General features: G+C 40.8%; 1 long non-coding RNA gene across 1 annotated transcript in view; it reads right to left on the reverse strand.

The window, feature by feature from the left end:
- LOC140847424 (uncharacterized) overlaps positions 1 to 18,560 on the reverse strand; it is a 218,450-nt gene extending 199,890 nt beyond the window's left edge. The window contains exons 1-2 of the long non-coding RNA XR_012127414.1: positions 17,908 to 18,560; positions 16,622 to 16,749 (exon numbers count right to left, since the gene is read on the reverse strand). This is a non-coding gene — a long non-coding RNA (uncharacterized lncRNA). The remainder of the gene's footprint in view (positions 1 to 16,621; positions 16,750 to 17,907) is intronic.
- Between the last annotated feature and the right edge of the window lie 215 nt (positions 18,561 to 18,775).

Here is an 18,775-nt window from a genome sequence, read left to right on the forward strand (position 1 = left end):
GCAAAAAAAAGCTAAAGGACATTCTTCAAGCCCAGGAAGGTCATACACGAAGGAATTCTCATCGACACCAAGGAATAAAGGGCACTGAAACTGATCACGGGACACAGCGTTTTCTTGTAATGTAAGGGTCTTTAATTGATCATATACTTTTAAAAGCAATGATGATGATGTTACGTGGAAATATCATACATTTTTGTAACAATAATCAGAGGAGGAAAGAAATGGCATCCACGTGTTGTCATCTTTTCTGGTATGAAAAGTGGTCCAATATCACTTCCAGAAGGCAGACTTAAATTTAACTATGTGAATAATGACACTTAAGGTTAATGACCCAAAACTCCCTGGTTAAAGGGCAGATACTGATTGTACATTAATGATACCAAAATAAATAAATGAATAATACTACAAAAAAAAAGGCAGATACTGTCTGATTGGACACACACGCAGTGCTATCATCCATGTGCCTATGGAACTGGATTCATTCGGGTAACATTTTTAAAGCACTTTGCAACGAGCATGAGGACGCATATTTTTCTGTAGTGTTTTTTGCTAATTATACTACTTTGGTCTGTGTTTGGCGTCAGGGTATCATTAGCCTCATGGATATGAGATTTAAAATGTACCCTCTATCTTTCACTCTTTGGAACAGTTTGTGTAGAATTCCTGTTTTTTAATCTGTTTAAATGTTTAGGAGACTTCCCCACTGAAGCCACCTGAGACCCGTGGTCTCCTGGTGGGAAGGCTTTTAAAAACAACATCTAATTAATCCCTACATGGCTATTATGACTTCTTGAGTGAACTCTGCAACCTTCAGGAAATTTGTTCATTTAAATCTAAACTCTGGATTCATTTTTCTAATGAATGTGCTTGGTTCCTGTATCACCCTTTTAAGGCCTTTTAATGGAGCAGTAAGGTGGCTTTCTTCTCTCAAGTTACTACATTGTGTCCAGTCGGGCTAAACGTTTGATTAAAAGTTTGAGGATTTCCTATTTATATTTTCATTCACTTCAAAACACTCTAATTCTCTGTGATTTCTTTACTGACACATGTATTATTTAGAAGCCACTGCTTAGTTTTCAAGTATTTGGATGTTTGGATACCATTATGTCATCGATGGTTAATGCCATTGTCACTGGGGGAACATGTACAACTGAAACCATTTTTCAATTTATTGAAATTTGGTTTATGACCCATATATTGTCTTTCTTAGCCAATGCCTAGTGTAAACATAAAAATAACTAACCATAGAATGGTTTTTACACTGCTTTAATTCATCAACTATCTTTTCCAGAGTTTTATGAAACGCATATCCCTTCATATCTACTATCACACGTATCATTTCTGACAGTCTTCATTCCTTTGTGTAGATCCCAATGTCCCCTCATTACAATTGTCCTGCCATGCGTAAGAATCCTTTTACATTTCTTATTGATCTGCTGCTGAAACTTTTCAGCTTGTGTGTGTCTAAACAAGTCTGCGTTTCAATTTCATTTCTGACATTTTCAACTGAATTTAGAATTCTGGGACGACTGTTACGTTCAGTTCTGGAAAGATGGCACTTCATGATTTCCTGGCTTGTGTTGTCTCCAACAAGAAAAGTATGGTCACGCTTACCTTTTATCTCTGTAGGTAATGTGTGTTTACACTGCCTCCCTCTGAAAGGGTGCCTTTAATACTGATTAAAATACACCCTGCTTTCATTTTCCTCAATTTTCTCCCATGCCATATTCACTGGACATTTACTAGAACTGTGAGTTTACAGGCTTCATTCAATTTGGGGAAAAAAAATGGCATTATTTATGTACATGTTTCCCTCCCACTGTCTCTGGAATTCCATTATATGCAGATTATTCTCCTTGAGGTTGTCCCGTTGTAATCAGTTTTCTTTTTAATGAGTCACTGTGACACTGATGTTTTATTTCACATAGTTGTTTTCATGTCACGAACCTTTCCTTTTGCAATGCACATCTGCTGTTAATGTGTCCATCCTTCCAACACAGCCTTTATCTCAAATAGTGTATCTTTTGACTCTAGAAGATTGCCTTTTTTTTACATTTTTCTAGATCCTCTTTCTGATCCTGTTACTTTTGGCCACCATGTTAAACTTCAGTATATTTCTAAGTATATTTTTCTAAGGAATTGTTTAATGTCCTTGTTTATTAATTGTTATCATTTTTTTCTTGGTCTGTCCTTTTTTATTACACTTCCCACACACACATACACATGACTGGTCATAGTTTTTGACCCTTTTACATGTTAGCAATCGTTAATCAGACACCAGTCTTTGCAAATTCCACCTTGTCGGGTACAGGATATGTTTGTGTACGTATTGGAGCTTTGCTCTGGACCTCTCTCACGTCAGGTGCAACCAGTGTGCTCAACTCTTGCTTTGAAGCATAGTTGGGAAATAGAAAAGCCATGGGTCTAAGATTGGGTCCTGAAGCAATACTCTTTCCAATGTAGCCCACTTTCCTTTTTTTTTTTTTATTATGGTAAAAAACATGTATCATTCAATTTACTATCCTCCTAACTTTGAAGTGTACAGTTCAGCTGCACTACGTCCATATTCTGCTGTGCCCTTCTCATCAGCAGGAACCCTTTCTTAGTACTTTCTAACTAACTATTTAATTTACTTCTTATTTTTACAGCCTACTGCCTGTGTCTCATCACGAAAAATTTTTAAATGTGCTGGCAGAAAATTTTGGTGAGATTCATGCCAAGAGATGTATATCTAGTGTGTGCACCTGGGTCTGACATATAGTCAGTACTCGATAATGTTGTGAATCAATCAATTCATTCATGCCATACTTATAAAACGACAACAATAAAGTTTTTACCTGTTTCTTCTTTTAAAAACCATTGTTTATTAGTGATAAAACCTTACTAAGAGTGAGGATGTGTGGAGACCACATTTAGGTCATTTGATGTAACCACCCACAGCCAACCAGCTGGACTGAAAATATATGAACAAGATGGTTTTTTTCTATGGACGTGTATTTTTGCTTTTAAGTGATATGGACTCACACCCTTTACACCATTTGAGGATTCTATAGCAATTGTAAAAATTGTTGAAAATAATTCCACTTACACCTATAACAAAGGGAAGATTAATCATTGGTTTACAATGACAAAGGTGTAAGAAAGGCCATTCCTACTAGCAGATAGGAGATGAAACTAAATCAAAGAAACTGAATCAAAGAGAAGAACACACATATACACATATGCATGAATATATGAGTATATGTAACAGTTTGACATTTTCTCAAAACAAAAAGAACACAAGATGTGTTTCTTTTCTGATTATGAAGATGTTAATTTGGACAAGTTGTAGTATATATGGCATATGTATAATGTAATTTAAAAATAGTACCACAGTTCTTTCAGTCAGAGAGAAATAGTTTAATGAAAACATTTTTCCTGGATAGGATAAAAATCTCCACTTGGAGCAAAAATATTGCTTTTATCAATATTTTATTAAACTGCAGTTTGACTTTGCTGAATCTCTTATGTGAAGACACAAATTAAACACTACAGTGGGTATTTTGTAGTTATTTTTTTTTTTATCTTTGAAAACAACATTTTAGTTTAGATTCCATCAAGGTCAATAAAATATATCAACCAAGTAAAATAGAATTCATTCTAATAGCTAATCCAAATTGATATATATGTACATTTCTGTAGAGATGGTAGTTTTGATTATACTTTCAACTAAAAATAACAGAGAAAAGTATATCAGGACGATTCAGAGTTCTGATTAATGCCAGCTTGTAATGTTTTTTTCTTTTTTTTTTCCCCACAAACAAAAATATATAGGCAAGCTTTGTCCTTGAATACCTGACATTTCATCTATTCCATTCACTACAAATTCAGGACCTGCTCTCAGAATTTAAAGCCTGTCAACAAGGTTATGATTGTAGAAAACGGAAAATAAATACTTCTCAAAAATGTTTCAAAATATATTACTACCATATGTGTGTTTGGGTAGTGTGTAATTTAGTCAAAATATGGAAGAAAGAGAACCACCGTTTAGGTACACATTTTCATATGGATAATAAACAGATTTTCTTAAATACAAGAAAAGTATAAACTATGGTTAAAAAAATATTTGCCTAAGACCAAAGGAAAATAAAAAAATAACAAATTTCAATTTTACTTGAACTAGATTACAGGCCACTAGCTGTACACAGTCCCGTCCACCTATTATCCTTACCTGAAGATGGAATGCTGAACTGACTTCAAACCTTAGTGAGTGAAGCCAAATGGAAGAGAGGTTCTAACAGATTCCTTTACGTGTGACAATGACTGCCGTCGCCTGCTTGGGGGCTGTTATCTCAACTACGTCTAATCAAGACTCAAAAATAAAGCAGCATCCGAGACAGAGTTTGGTGAATGCTGAGCTGTGATATAGTTTATCTGCGTTTCAGAAACAACGTAGACTGTTCAGCCGACATAGAAAAGTAGACGTTTCGAGGCACCTGAGTAATGTTCCTTTCTATCCATGCAGGTCATATACATTTCCAAATACTGCGAAAATAATGTGAACCGAACCATCACTTAACAACACAACAACTTTGTTGTGTTGAGGAAACCCAACAACTCGGAAGAACTTGGTGTAAACTAGAAAAAGACACCCTGTGTTCTGGGCAGACACGGTTCGAGGGCAGGGCATGGAGATGCGCAAGCAGGGTAAAGCTAGGTCTCAGCCAGGCACTCGTTGGAAAATAAAGACGTCTTCAGTGGATGGGGAACCTTGCCCTTAGGCTACTACCGGCATGGTGCGGGGTCCACAGGAATTTTCCAGCACACTAGGGCCAAGCAGGGTCATAGGATCCCAGAATAGAAGCAGTCAGAAAAGTCCCAGGTCAGATGAATGGAGGGTAAAGGTAATAGGCTCGGGTCTCCCACCAGAATGGTACCCGGGGTCACTGCGCATCAGCCAGCAAGGACCACGAACAGTACCAGCCAGAGACATGAATTCAGAAGAGAAGCACAGCAAATCGGTCCCCAATGGACAAAGGGCAATGCCACAGACACCAGGGACTCCCACAGCACCTGATACCCCAGGAGTGCACACACCTCCTTCCCCCACACTTTGGAGACAGAAGCAGGGACAGAAGGCTGAGGGTTTTGAGATCTCTTCCCAAAAAAGCCTAACCAATAATAAGAGAATCTATTCAAGTTATATTATTAGACTAAGATGTTTAAACCATGTCAAAGAGGTAGTTGTTTTTTTCTCTCTCTATTAATTTGAAGGTTGGGACTAGAGGAAAGGCAGATTTCTTCCACATTAAACAAATCCCATTATCTCTACTCATCCAAGTGGTGGCGTACATGAAATTTTTTGATCCAGTTATTTTATTGGGCAGTAGACACAGTATACTACGTAGGAGACATTGTGTAGTGGTCCTACATTGCACAGGAGACATCAAAGCATTCACACAGATGTGTCACCAAACAGTAAGAAGACATGTCTCACCCTGGCCCATCTTCTCTGTATTTCGACAAAATATAATCTTACTACGATAAGAACACTGAAGTGGAGAACATGTCATTGCAGGACAGTCATGTCAACACACAGAAGAACGGCAGAGGGCTGAACACGGTGACACGATGCGAATGTAACACCTTCATTCAGAAGACGTGACCTTCCTCATTAAAGGAAGCTGGTCGCAATTAAGTCAAGATACCATCCTGACGTCTTCTTCGTCATGTCAGCTCTGTTTCTCAATGTGTATGAGACATCTGTGTGACAACCAACTTAATTTCCCAGAACCTCCAGTCCCAGAGGGGGTCACTCGTTAGAGGGTCTGTATCAGACAGGGCAGCGTGCTAATTAAATGGTTCCCACTGGCAGAGATGAGGCATCCGACATGGGCGTGACAAAGGGCGCTGGCCAATCTAGAGGGAGCATCTACTAAGAGACAGGGAGCCTCGCTGTTACCATTATCGAGTGACAGTAACCCCAGAACGATCAAATCTTGCCCCAGACAGATTGAAGGCATCGAGCCTTCCCTCCCTCCCTTCCCATAAATCCTGGGCCACACCTTTAAGAAGACGTATGTCACTCCATACATACTTTCAGAGTCTGCAGATTATAGAAGCGTGTGAAGAGTACCTCAAGGGGAGGGAAAAACGTATCCCATGTTCAAGAATAATTGCGCTCGAAGGCAAATAGTCAAAAACGTCATTTTCACATTAAACCGTTATGGTTGAAAGAAAAGGGTGAGAATTTTACTGGAGGATGTCAAAGATCTTTACGTTTGAGGAGAGCGGTTTGGGGTTATGATCAGTGGTTTCTGTTCATTTTCTTCTTATGTCCAGTGTCCCTGTAATCGTGGATATACATCTGTTTACTCATAACGCCCTGAAATTTTTTAAAAAATGGGGAAATGCACAGACCGTACATACATGGGTGCTTAGGTAGTCTGATAACCCCGAGAATGTATCACTTCAGTCAAGGCGCTCAATGTCCATCTCTGGAAAAAATTCCCTTAGGGTCCCTCCAGGCTGGGAAACCCGGTTCTGTTTTCTATGACCATATGCGTGTTTTCTGCTTGCTGTGGAGCTTTGTCCTACAAACTTAAGTTCAGCATGTAAACAGGCGCCCTTCTCTGTCTAGTGTCCTCCACTCAGCCTAACATCCGGGCGAGCTGCCCACACTGTTCATACATCGGTACCTGATCTTTGGTTTTGGGGTGACTAATACCCCACTGCATGAATACACCACAATTTCCTATTCACTCTCCCAGTGAGTTCTGTTGAGGTTTTTTAAGTATGTCTTCTGCATCTACTAAGTTTATTACATGGTTTTCACTTCCGTGCTGTTAACGGAATTGCACATTGATTGATTTTCAAATGTTAGACCCACCTTCTATTTCTGAACAAAACGCCCTTGATTATGACGTCGCATCCTTTCTGCAGGTTGATCTGTAGACTTGGCACCCGATTCAAGGAAATTTTCTCCCTGGGAACCTCTTTCCCCATTCAATTACTTAAGGAGAAGGATCCTTTAATTATTTCCAAACAATAGGGGAAGGGTGACACATAAATTTAAGATGACTTTACGAAAAGAAAGAAAATGCACAATAGACGCCTGAATTAAGTACAGAGGATATAATTATGTTGTTAACCTATTCTTCCTCACTCTGAGTTAATCAACTTGTCTTTATCTCAAGTATTTTATATTTTCCAGGCAAAACTCATTAACAGCTAACAGATGAAGGAAACAGCAGGTGCCTTATGCTGAAATTCAGATCTACTGAGGCTTTCTAGAATTTGTACCTCTGTGCCTTCGGTCCATTTCTGTGCCTCCTTTCTCTGTCCTGCACAGGGTCATTGCATCCTAGACACCCACGTGCCAGGTAGGTTACCATTTCTTCATTATTTATAATTAAATCTCACACTTCATAAGGCAACAGCCTCAGCACCCAGAAGGGGGCAAATCACCTCTACACTTTCAGCTTTCTGCTTGAAAACTGTATATGAGTCTCTCTGGGTTCCTTCCCATTTCCAACTCTACAGGGCTTGCTTATCCATCACTCTCCATCTGTGGAAACATCTTTTTGAAAATCTCTCTGACAAACAGGCCACCCACCACTTTATATCCAACAGTAAAACATGAGCCTACTGGCTGTATTACCCCAAATCCTTCACACATGTAGGATGTCTCTTAAGTATTGGCATGAAAGGTTCTCGTGAACATGAAAATATACATGGCTTTGCCTTACCTTGGCAATAGATTCAACAGATCGTAATGTGGTATACCTTCTCTCTCTCTCTCTCTTTCACACTCACACACACGCACACGCACACACATGAACAGTCCCCAAATGGACTAAAGAAGCATAATCATTCTGCAATGCAGATGGGAGAAGAGAAACTTCCAAGAACATGAAATCAAGACCCTATCTCAGGATCGCATCTGCTGTGGATATAGAATGAAACACACTTCCAAAATCAAGAGAAGAGAAAGCTGAAGTTTTCTTATCTCCTTCTTCCACAGTGGGGACAATGTTTCGTTTCTGTTTGCCATATTCTAAGGCATGCATCTTCAGGGCTCAGGGTGGAGACCCTCTACTCACTCCACGGCGTGATGCACAATAACAGGTGCAGCTCTTTAAAGTCTATGGACTTTAATCTTACATTACAGCATGTCACTGAGAGCTACGCGGGCATGTTCAGAAGACGGGTTCATGACATCAGACTCCAATGCGTATGCACTTTAAATGGCTCCACTCATCTTACAGTCACACAACTGTATTCGGAATCTCCAAGCATCACCAGTAATGATAAACAGTACTAACAACAGATGTAAGGAGATCTATTTCTTACTTATCTTTCGGGATAGCCCTCGTCTGCCCTCTTTTTCTAGATGCTTTCTCCCTTTGCTAGAAGGAAAAAGAATTAAACTACACACAACATCTTAATCGGCTCCAAGACAATACGCCAATGATCCTCAAAAAGAGGAAAAACATTACAGTGTCTTATTTCATATTGCAGGCTGTCACAGCCCACTTCTTATGGAGTTTTCCCATCTTTTCAACTAGATTTCAATAGCTCAGCAAAACCTAAAGGGATATGTCTAAAGTGGCAAGCACACCTTCCTAAATCAAAGGATAGTAGCTGCCACAGTATAAATCCTAATGCGACACAGGACAAGGAGAAGATGTTGAAACTTCTGGCATCGTATCAGGGGAAACCATAAAACTCAAATAGATTCTCCCAGCTTTGAAGTTCAATCAGATATTTTATAATAAAGGATACGAGATGCAACTAGGCCCATGTCAAATGTCTGGAACAATACCCTTCGGCAGTTAAAGTTCATCTGGGCAATTAAATCAGCGGTAGTGAGAACAGCCTCTTTGTGGAAAGGTCACACACCGTGGCAGAGGGCTGGAATCTCAGGCATGCAGAGGCATGATAATGACCTTCCAGAACATTAGGCATCCCTCCCTTCTACGTCTCTAGCTGCTAGCATGGCTGGACGCTTTCCTGAAAAGCTTGTGGGGAAGGTTTTGAAGGGAACACAAGACAAAACATAGGGAACACGATTTATCAGTGCAGGGTTTCTGGCTTTGCTTTCGGAAAATGCTCAGTAGTTTCTGGGGGAAAATCCTTCTCGGAGACTGTAGTGTGAAAGAACTCAGATGAAAACAGGAGACTATACTTACAGCATTTAAAAACACAATTAATAAATTGGTAAATGACGTTGTGTTAAGCAATATGTGAGAACTACAAAGTAAAAACATGACAGAAAAAATGAGTTTTGTTATTTAGTACTGAAATATACTCTCAGTGCAAAACGGTTAGCACTGAAGTTCAAGTTGTCAAATACATCAGGATATATTTTCTGGCTATATATTTATAATGCCTTATTTAAGAAGGACAGAAAGGAAAATATAATTTTCATACTGAAAGTTCCAGTGTAAATGATTCAAAATGCCACAACTTTACAAATGCCTCAAGTTCAGTTGAAGACATCAAGGTGCTCAGCATCAGGATATTAATATAATGATGTGAAATTATTTGGAAATGTAAATATAATTGGATGTTTTTAAAAAAACAAAATATTCACCAGACAAGAGTTAGGCACCTAGCTATTGCATTAAAGGCAGAAATCCTACAGATGATTTAGGAAAGGCAGAAATAAAACACAACACTTCTCCCTCGGGACTGCATAGACTCTCAGCCACATGTCACACAAACAGAAAGAAACAACAATCCCTTGTTTGTTTGTCTTTTTATGTGAACTAGAAATCTACATAAGTGGTTTCCAAAAGGAGGTGCTCAGAATGTGGCTTCTAAATGCTGTAAATGAATATACACATGACAGGACTCTTGTCCATGGAATTGAACTGCTTATGTATTTACTTCCATTCCCAAACAGATTTACTCTGCCCTTTAGCAATGAGTTACTTCCTTTCCAACAGTTTTGTACTCGTAAAGAGGACTCATTAAGTGATCTTTCCACTCATCTACGTTACAGTTAAGTAGAAATAAAAAGTTACCGTAGAGAAATACAGATGGCCAACAGGCACATGAAAAGATGCTCCACTTCGCTAATCATCAGAAAAATGCAAAAATGCAAATTAAAACCACAATGAGATATCACCTCACACCAGTAAGGATGGCCACCATCGAAAAGACAAACAACAACAAATGTTGGCGAGGTTGTGGAGAAAGGGGAACCCTCCTACACTGCTGGTGGGAATGTAAACTAGTTCAACCATTGTGGAAAGCAGTATGGAGGTTCCTCAAAATGCTCAAAATAGAAATACCATTTGACCCAGGAATTCCACTCCTAGGAATTTACCCTAAGAATGCAGCACTCCAGTTTGAGAAAGACAGATGCACCCCTATTGTTATCGCTGCACTGTTTACAATAGCCAAGATACGGAAGCAACCTAAGTGTCCATCAGTAGATGAATGGATAAAGAAGATGTGGTACATATACACAATGGAATATTACGCAGCCATAAGAAAACACAGATCCTACCGTTCACAACAACATGGATGGAGCTAGAGGGTATTATGCTCAGTGAAATAAGCCAGGCGGAGAAAGACAAGTACCAAATGATTTCACTCATCTGTGGAGTATAAGAACAAAGGAAAACTGAAGGAACAAAACAGCAGCAGAATCACAGAACCCAAGAATGGACTCACAGTTACCAAAGGGAAAGGCACTGGGGAGGATGGGTGGGAAGGGAGGGATAAGGGCGGGGAAAAAGAAAGGGGGCATTACCATTAGCATGTATAGTGCGTGGGGGGCACAGGGAGGGCTGCGCAACACAGAGAAGACAAGTAGTGATTTTATAGCATCTTACTATGCAGATGGACAGTGACTATGAAGGGGTATGTGGGGGGGACTTGGTGATCGGGGGAGCCTAGTAAACATAATGTTCTTTCTGTAATTGTAGATTAATGATACCAAAAAAAGAAAAAAAAAAGTTACCATAGTTCTTGGTGGCCTTGTATTCAATCATGTGTAGCCCAGCTAAAGATTAATTCAGAATGTGGATACGTGTTCATGGGGAAAACAAAACACATGTGAGTGGCTTCCAAATCCACCCTTCATGTTTTTAATTAAACTCTGTGGACTTTACAAAACCAGCTTCCATCTCCAGTGACTTGTTCTTTTGTCGTTAAATGACCACAATCTGTTAATTTCCGACAATACTGCAACAAAACATTTTATCTTGTATTCATTGCCCACATAAAGGGAAAATGTTTTCTTATAATCTTATTGCCACCTTCTCTGGCCCTGATTTCTCAGCAATTTTCCAGGGATTTTACCACTGGAGGTATATTTGTATTAGCCTAGGAACAGAGTATTTATTTAGTAAGAAGAGTTCAGCCTTACAAAGTAAAGGATTTCTATACCAGCAACAAGTATTTTAAATGTGTGTCATTTTAAAAAGAAACAGTTTAAAAATCCCTGGTTTGAGAAGATATATGCACCCCTATGTTGATCAACACATTATTTACAATAGCCAAGATGTGGAAGCGACCTGGGTGTCCCTCAATAGATAAATGGATAAAGAAGAGGTGGTACAGATGCACAATGGCACATTACTCAGCCATAAGAAGAAAGAAATCCTGCCATTTGCAACAACATGGATGGACCAAGAGGGTATTATCCTGAGTGAAATAAGCCAGGCAGAGAAACACAAATACCATGGGATTTCACTTTTGTGCGGAATCTAAAAACAAAGAAAAACAGAATGAACAAAAACAAACGGCAGTAGACTCACAGACACTGAGAAGGGGCTGGTGGTCACCACAGGGGAGGAGTTGGGGGTGTGTCAGGGGGATAAAGGGGCACAAAAATCCCCAATCATACTATAAATTGGTCATGGGTATGGTAATGTAGCATAGAGAATATAGCCAATGCTTCTGTAGCCAAATCCTCCTATTTGGCCAAGAGTACCTGCACTAGTTGGGGTGAGGATTTAATAATATGGGTAAGTGTTGAACCACTGTGCTGTGTATTTGAAACTGATGTAAGATTGTATATCAAAGACACTTCAATAAAAGAAAAAAATAAGAAATTTACATTAATTTTTCAGAAGATAATTTATGTTAGAATCAAATGTGTAGCTAAGCAGATATGATATCTATGTATGAATCAATATGCATCCCATATCATAACATGTATGTATATGTTCTTGGATAACATGTATGTGCATATGTGTGTATATATGAATATATCCACGTGTGTATATAATACAGCTAACAAGTGAATAACACACTTAAAGAAAAATAAGACACAGTATTACACAATACTGAAATACGAGCTGGACTATCACAGATCCCGCACGTGAGTCAGATTACACAGGATTTCTGTTTCTGTTACCAGCTTATTTCACTCAAGATAATGTTGGCTGGGTTCATCCATGTTGTTGCCAAGGGTAGGATTTTCCTCTTTAAAGGCTGAATATTTAAAGCATGTAACTGGCATGTGCATGTATATCTGTGTGATGGTCATTTGCCTCTTGGTGCCGAGACCCTTTCTCACTCAGAAAGCTTCCCCTATCACCAGGGGTAACTACGACTCTATACCAATGACCTGTCCATTCACAGTTTCCCAGGGACAATAGATACTTCTGTGTAAATGAACAGCAATATAACTATCGCCAACCCAGAGTATCGGTGTGTCTAGAACCCTTTCTCTTAGATTTAAGTCTCCATGGGACCAAACAATAAAAAACCTACAGTCACCTCAAAACCTTCCGTTTTTATGAACAAATGTGTGATACTGTTATTTTAAGAATCACGAATTTTATTTAACAGTCTCTGAATATGTGACTTGTTGTACTGCCAAAGTTTGAATAATAAAAAAGTAACTTTACAATTTTCCAGTTAATTCATCATTTGAAATTGTATTAAAGTCATATTATGTCTTAAGAATCGAAGCTTGATTAGATAATCTAACTCAATTTCCCAACAAATATGAGTTAATTTCCTCACAGAATTATCCAGTGTATAAAAGAGAGCAGATCTGCAGGCTGTCACCTTTTATCTATATTAATATTTCTATCTGTTTGTCAGTAAAAAGAATAATCAGATCGTTCTCTTTCAAGCTTCATAAATATTCAAGAGATGCTCTCAGTCTTGCTTTCTCATTCTGTTTCTCTGTGCAGATGTCAGCAATGCTGATTTTATGTCATGCAACTTATCTCACTGGTTTATGCATACAGCTTTTCTAATAACTCACCATGAGCAAAACCCCACACCACAAAAGCAAAGTTGCATTTTCTTTTTTTTTTAATGTATAAATTAAATTCTTCTGAACTGTGTTTTTTGAACATCATTGGCTAACATCTCTATTTTAAACATCGATAAATTTTGGTTCTAGGGCAATTGAGTTCTTCCCAAAACATCTGTCCATTTGTTTGATGTTCCTCATTAGCTTGCAAAACATTTTTGAGGCACATCACATCCTCATCATCTTCATGGAGCAAGAAGATGGGCATCTAACCTTGCTTCAAACCAGAATTTCAAACAAATAGGAGCTCATTAAGTAAAGGAGTTAAGAATCACTGGGAAAATAATGCCTTCTGAGCATAGACTCAGAAAGCCAATTCAGAAGAAATTGATCAGTTACGAGAAAAAGCAAAGGGAACACATTCCAGTAGGTAATGCTGACATTCTTCCCTGACACTAGATATTCCCCAGAAATGTAATCAGGTAAGTGCAAAAATTATGTCATGACCACCTTGGGAATCTAGGATGTGTACCAGCAGGCTTGACTGTTCTGTAGATGACTCACCAGAATTTAACAGAGAGCCTGGCTCCCAGAAAAAGTTACTTTTTCAGATGATGGGATAATCTGAAGATCGGAGTATTCTCATGAAGTTTAAAGTTGTGTGTTCATAGATGCTGGTATTACAAGAGTCTTATTCAAACCAGCCTCACTGGGCAGTTCAATTCCAGCTTTTCAAATTCCATCTCAAAACAGATGGCTGGCTTTCCTCTCTAGAAATCCTACAAGCTACACACCACACACGTAACTCTCTCCTTAAACCTACATCTCGATTATTTAATAGGTCTGAACGTTGCAGAGAGAGCACAAAGCTGGTCTTACAGTTTCTCCATAAATGAATATTTCTACCACATACATGTTTATTTTAATAAGGGAAATGTTTGGTTTTGCCACATTTTTTTTTCCTTTAAAGGCTTTGTTTTTCTGTTTAACAATTCTTTTCTTTTGAGTTGTGTCTTTAATCTCTCTTCCTTCTACTCCTTCCTCTTTGAGATAATCTTTATTCATATTCATATTCTTGTGCTCTTTTTCTCATTTTTCTCCTTTTTTCCCTTTTAATTTCATTTGCTTTGTGAAAGCAACAGATTGAGTCTGTTTTAACTTGCTTAGTAGTCATACTGTTGAGCTATGGATTTTTAAATCTGTACATCTCAAGATATTGAAATGAAAAAATAAAAGCACCTCTTGACTAATTATAATGAATAAAGAGATTAACTCATTTACTATTTGAAACTGTCATTTAAAAATTTTCACATGACTTTGCTTGTTTTTACATAGTTTTTCTTTGGTGATAGAACAAATCCCTTATTATTTTGGCAGGGCCTGCCATAAGTCAGGTTTTGTGGACACTTGTATTTATTATTATTTTGCATTTGTAATGTCTATTGACTGTGCTGTCGGTATATTATAAGGACAACCCAATATAGGAAATAGGAATTTGAATGATTTTGGTTTTCAGGAAACAATAAACTGGCAATTTGCACGAATGAGAATGGCACAGCTGCGTTTTGTGACATTATGATGCGAGGAGGCCCAAAACAATTTATAAGACATTATTAAATATATCTAATTTTCCAAAAAGCATCTTGCTGAACATACTACATGAAATTTATTTTTTTCTATGAAATATGTATCAAAAATTGTTAAAAATTTCAAAGAGCAGAATAATGATGCATAATTTTTTGGTTTCTATAAACTATCAACCAAGACCATTACTTAAACTCATCTTTAAATGACTTTTCTTTGTGACTTGCAGGGTCACTCAGAAAACAAAGAAACACCCCATATACATAGGAGGTTTGTGTTTTGAATCTTCTTTCACTATACAGACATGTACATTTTTTAAGGAACCAAAACATTTAAAGTATAAGGAATAAAATATCTTCTCTAGAAATCAGAATTTTTAAAGATCTCTAAAAGCCCTTATTAATTTCTATAAGCCAACCAGAATAAGTACTCAACTGAATTCAAAGAAAGCCTAAATTCTAATATATTAATTATCTTCAAAATTACTAAAAATGTAGCATTCTTTTTCTCAAAAATATTTCAGAGTAAATACAGTGGAAACGTTCTTGCCACATTCATGCAAAGGCAGGCAAACTCGTTTTAGTGAAACAGTGGGACATATTGCAAAGGGATGTACTGCTGTCCATTGGAAATGCTAATCAATTAAAGAAAGGAATACAGATAATTTAGCACCTTTAAAGGTCCCTCTGTGGTCACTTTCTGAAGCCAACAGGTCACTGTGACCTCGTGTCCACAGCCATTACAATAGTGGCATCTTTCCCATGAGTTTTGATAAAGGGCTTCATTGGCTTGGGGTCTGAGGAGTTATTAAATACGGGTTTAATTGGCTGTCTGAGCCTCTCTTTTTAAATGACTTATGTAATTTCTAAAGGCATGTGTTTCTTCCCTGTCATTTCTTTGGTCTAATTTCAAAAGTTCCGGCAGGACAGTCATTATGGTTGCAGAATTGTTCAGATCACTCCCTATGCTTCCCGAAGATCACTTACAGGACGCGGAATGTCATTTCCTTCCTATGGAAGGCCCCCCACGGGGGTAGGGTTACTGCAGCTGGTACCTTCTTCCACATGCAAGGCATGTCAAGACCATCCTTGGCATAGGAGGCCCACTGTGTAGCCGTGGATCAGGGGACCTCACATCCCCTAACAGAGTGGGTGCCTGGACTGTGTTCACCGCGACAGAGTATCCACTTCTCAACTGCATTCATTCCCAAATGCCAGGAAATACCAGAATCCTCAAGGCAGACACGGAAACCCACACGCACACGAGCCCCATTCTGCGTCACCTACCTTAAAAAGCCACTTCACCTTACTGACAAAACATGGCAACAACACGAGGCAATTTTCTACCACCACCAGCAGTGTAGACAGCTGTGCGTGGGTTGGAATCACCTCCAGAGAGATACATTTGGTCAGAATTCAGATTCACAACTCAGAGCCAACACTTAGCCACATTCCATAGATGAAAGAGGCGCCTTAAGAAGGTGACCAGCACAGTCAATGAGTCACATCTGGGCAAAGAACAGCTGAGCGTTTACCTATTCGGCTGGTGAGCCTTAAGCAGACACAATCCATCTGTCATCTGCACATGCACGCCCTCCAGTCCCTCTGTCCATCTCCTTGGCATCACCAATTTCTGCCACCCTCCCAAATCACAGCCACTTGTCCACACACAGGCTTTACTGTTAAAATAACTTTGCAAACCACAGCTCGGCCCCAAGATTCCCAGAGCTGGTAGCTCATTCCCGTGATGCCCTATGGAGCGAATCTCCACGCACCAGTATGTATGTTTCATCCGCGTGCCTTGGCACCACACTGTAGCCTTCTGTCCACTTACCCTGGGTGATCTGTCGGCGCCACGTGTACCCAGATACCGTAATAATCCAATGACTGTGCCCATGATAACGTCAGCCTTGACCACCTGCCTGAGGTCGAGGATCAAATGTCCACTGGCCCAGGTGCCACCTGATGAGACACAAGAGACACAGCTGAGTGAAGGAAAATCCACACGCTGGTTCCCAGAAAGGGTTGATAGGACAGAGTGAAGGATTAGGGGTGTGGTACAAGATGGAGACGACTGTGGGGGACGGGGTGGGGGGACGTCAGGAGAAGCAGAGTGTGATTCAGGGGGTACGTGGATTGCTGAACCATCAAAAACAAGCAAAGGCCTGCACATGGCATGGCCCGCGGTGCTTTGATTTTATGTGGGTGAGTCACTGGGCATCCTGGGATGGGAATCCCAAGCCTGGTAGGATGTCTACTGCACACCGATTTGCGTTTGGTAATGAAAAGCCTTACCCAGAGTAAGTCACTCCTTTGAAAGAGAATTCCAAGGAATGAAGGGACACAGGCGAAAGCAGAGAGGCCGTGCCTGAATTCCTTTAGGCCTTTCCTGCTTCTCCCTCAGGCTGCTCCAGGCGGCCCCTGCAGCCTTCTAGAAGGACCCGATGGTAACGGCTTTCCTGAATTTCTCAGGCAGTGTTAATCTCTCAGCCATTTGGAACTGGCAGAGTTGGGCCGTTGCTGCCGCAATTTTTGTCAAAGTCTTCCTACCTTACAAATTCTTTCCCGACCTGTGTTTGGACTCACACTCCATCCCTCATCTCTCTGGGGTAGAATCTCCTTCCTTTCTGACGTTTATTGGTCTGGATGTCAGAAAGGACTGTAAGGTAAATGTGTGTTTTCCCTATGTATCTGTAAGGCTTTATGTTTTCAATACCGAAATGTTCCAACCTTACGAGGAAATGTACCACCTTTTTGGATTGTGCATTATTTTCACTTTATGCTTCCTTAACTGCGTAGGTTGAGAATAAAGAAGGCTTTTCTGAGTTAAAGCCTAAAGGTCCTCTGTACCTCTCCTGCCGTCCGCCCTTGCTGCGAGCAGAAATGTCATGCTGCTGGCCTCGATAGGAACATTCCCTCCTTTGTCGTATCAATGGTTTTACTGGGCAACATTACCAACTCTTGACTTTACTGCTCTGCGATTAAAACGGCCTTGGCAGTGGCAACCTTATAAAGCTCCCAATTCAGCTGGAACTAAAACCTGACCGACCTTGAAATTTCTTGCCTGCACCCCACACTGTTCGCCTGAGCTTTCTTTTAGGGTCCCTGGCTCCCCTTTACCTTCTGTGATGGCAGAGCTTAGAGGAACCACTGCAGTAAGATCGTAACAGCATGTCTGAAGCCGTCCATGTGCAATACTATTCCAAGGGCAGGCGGTGTGCATGCAATACTATCCCAAGGGCATGGGATGCGTGTGCAGGTCTATCCCAAGGGCATGGGATGCGTGTGCAGGTCTATCCCAAGGGCACAGGATGCGCGTGCATTTCTATCCCAAGGGCAGGCGGTGCACGTGCAATACTGTCCCAAGGGCACGGGGTGCCACGTACAATACTGTCCCAAGGGCAGGCGGTGCGTGTGCAATTCTACCTGAAGAGCATGGGATGCGTGTGCAATACCGTTCCAAGTGCAGGCGGTGAGCATGCAATACTGTCCCAAAGGCACGGGATGCGTGTGCAATACTGTCCCAAGTGCAGACGATGCGTGTGCAATACTGTCCCTAGGGCAGGCGGCGCACGTGCAATACCATCCCAAGGGCACGGGTGTGGGCGGCTTCGCGGGCTGTGACCAGGGGCGGGTCTGCGGGGCGCTCAGCCAGCTGGCAGCGGGGCGCCGGAGCCCCGAGGCTGCGGCTGCGGCTGCGGGCGGGCGGCGGGCTCCCAGGCCAGGTGGGGCTGCGGCCCTGCAGGCAGGCGCGGGCGGACGCGGCCTCGGTCCCGGGCGGGGGGAGGGGGGCGGGGTGCCTCCAGGCTGCGGCTCGGCGACTCCGACGGGGCCGCTCGCCCCACACGCCCTAGGAGCCAGCAATGGGCGAGCAACGGCGCAGGCGCCGCCTCCCAGACGCCGCGAGACCCCCGCCAGATCCCGCGAGATGCCTCCAGGTCGCCAGAGGTCCCGCGAGAGAGAGACGGCACTCGGGGCGCGAGGTCCC

This window comes from Manis javanica, chromosome X, assembly GCF_040802235.1.
Source record: "Manis javanica isolate MJ-LG chromosome X, MJ_LKY, whole genome shotgun sequence".
NCBI classification, from domain to species: Eukaryota; Metazoa; Chordata; class Mammalia; order Pholidota; family Manidae; genus Manis; species Manis javanica.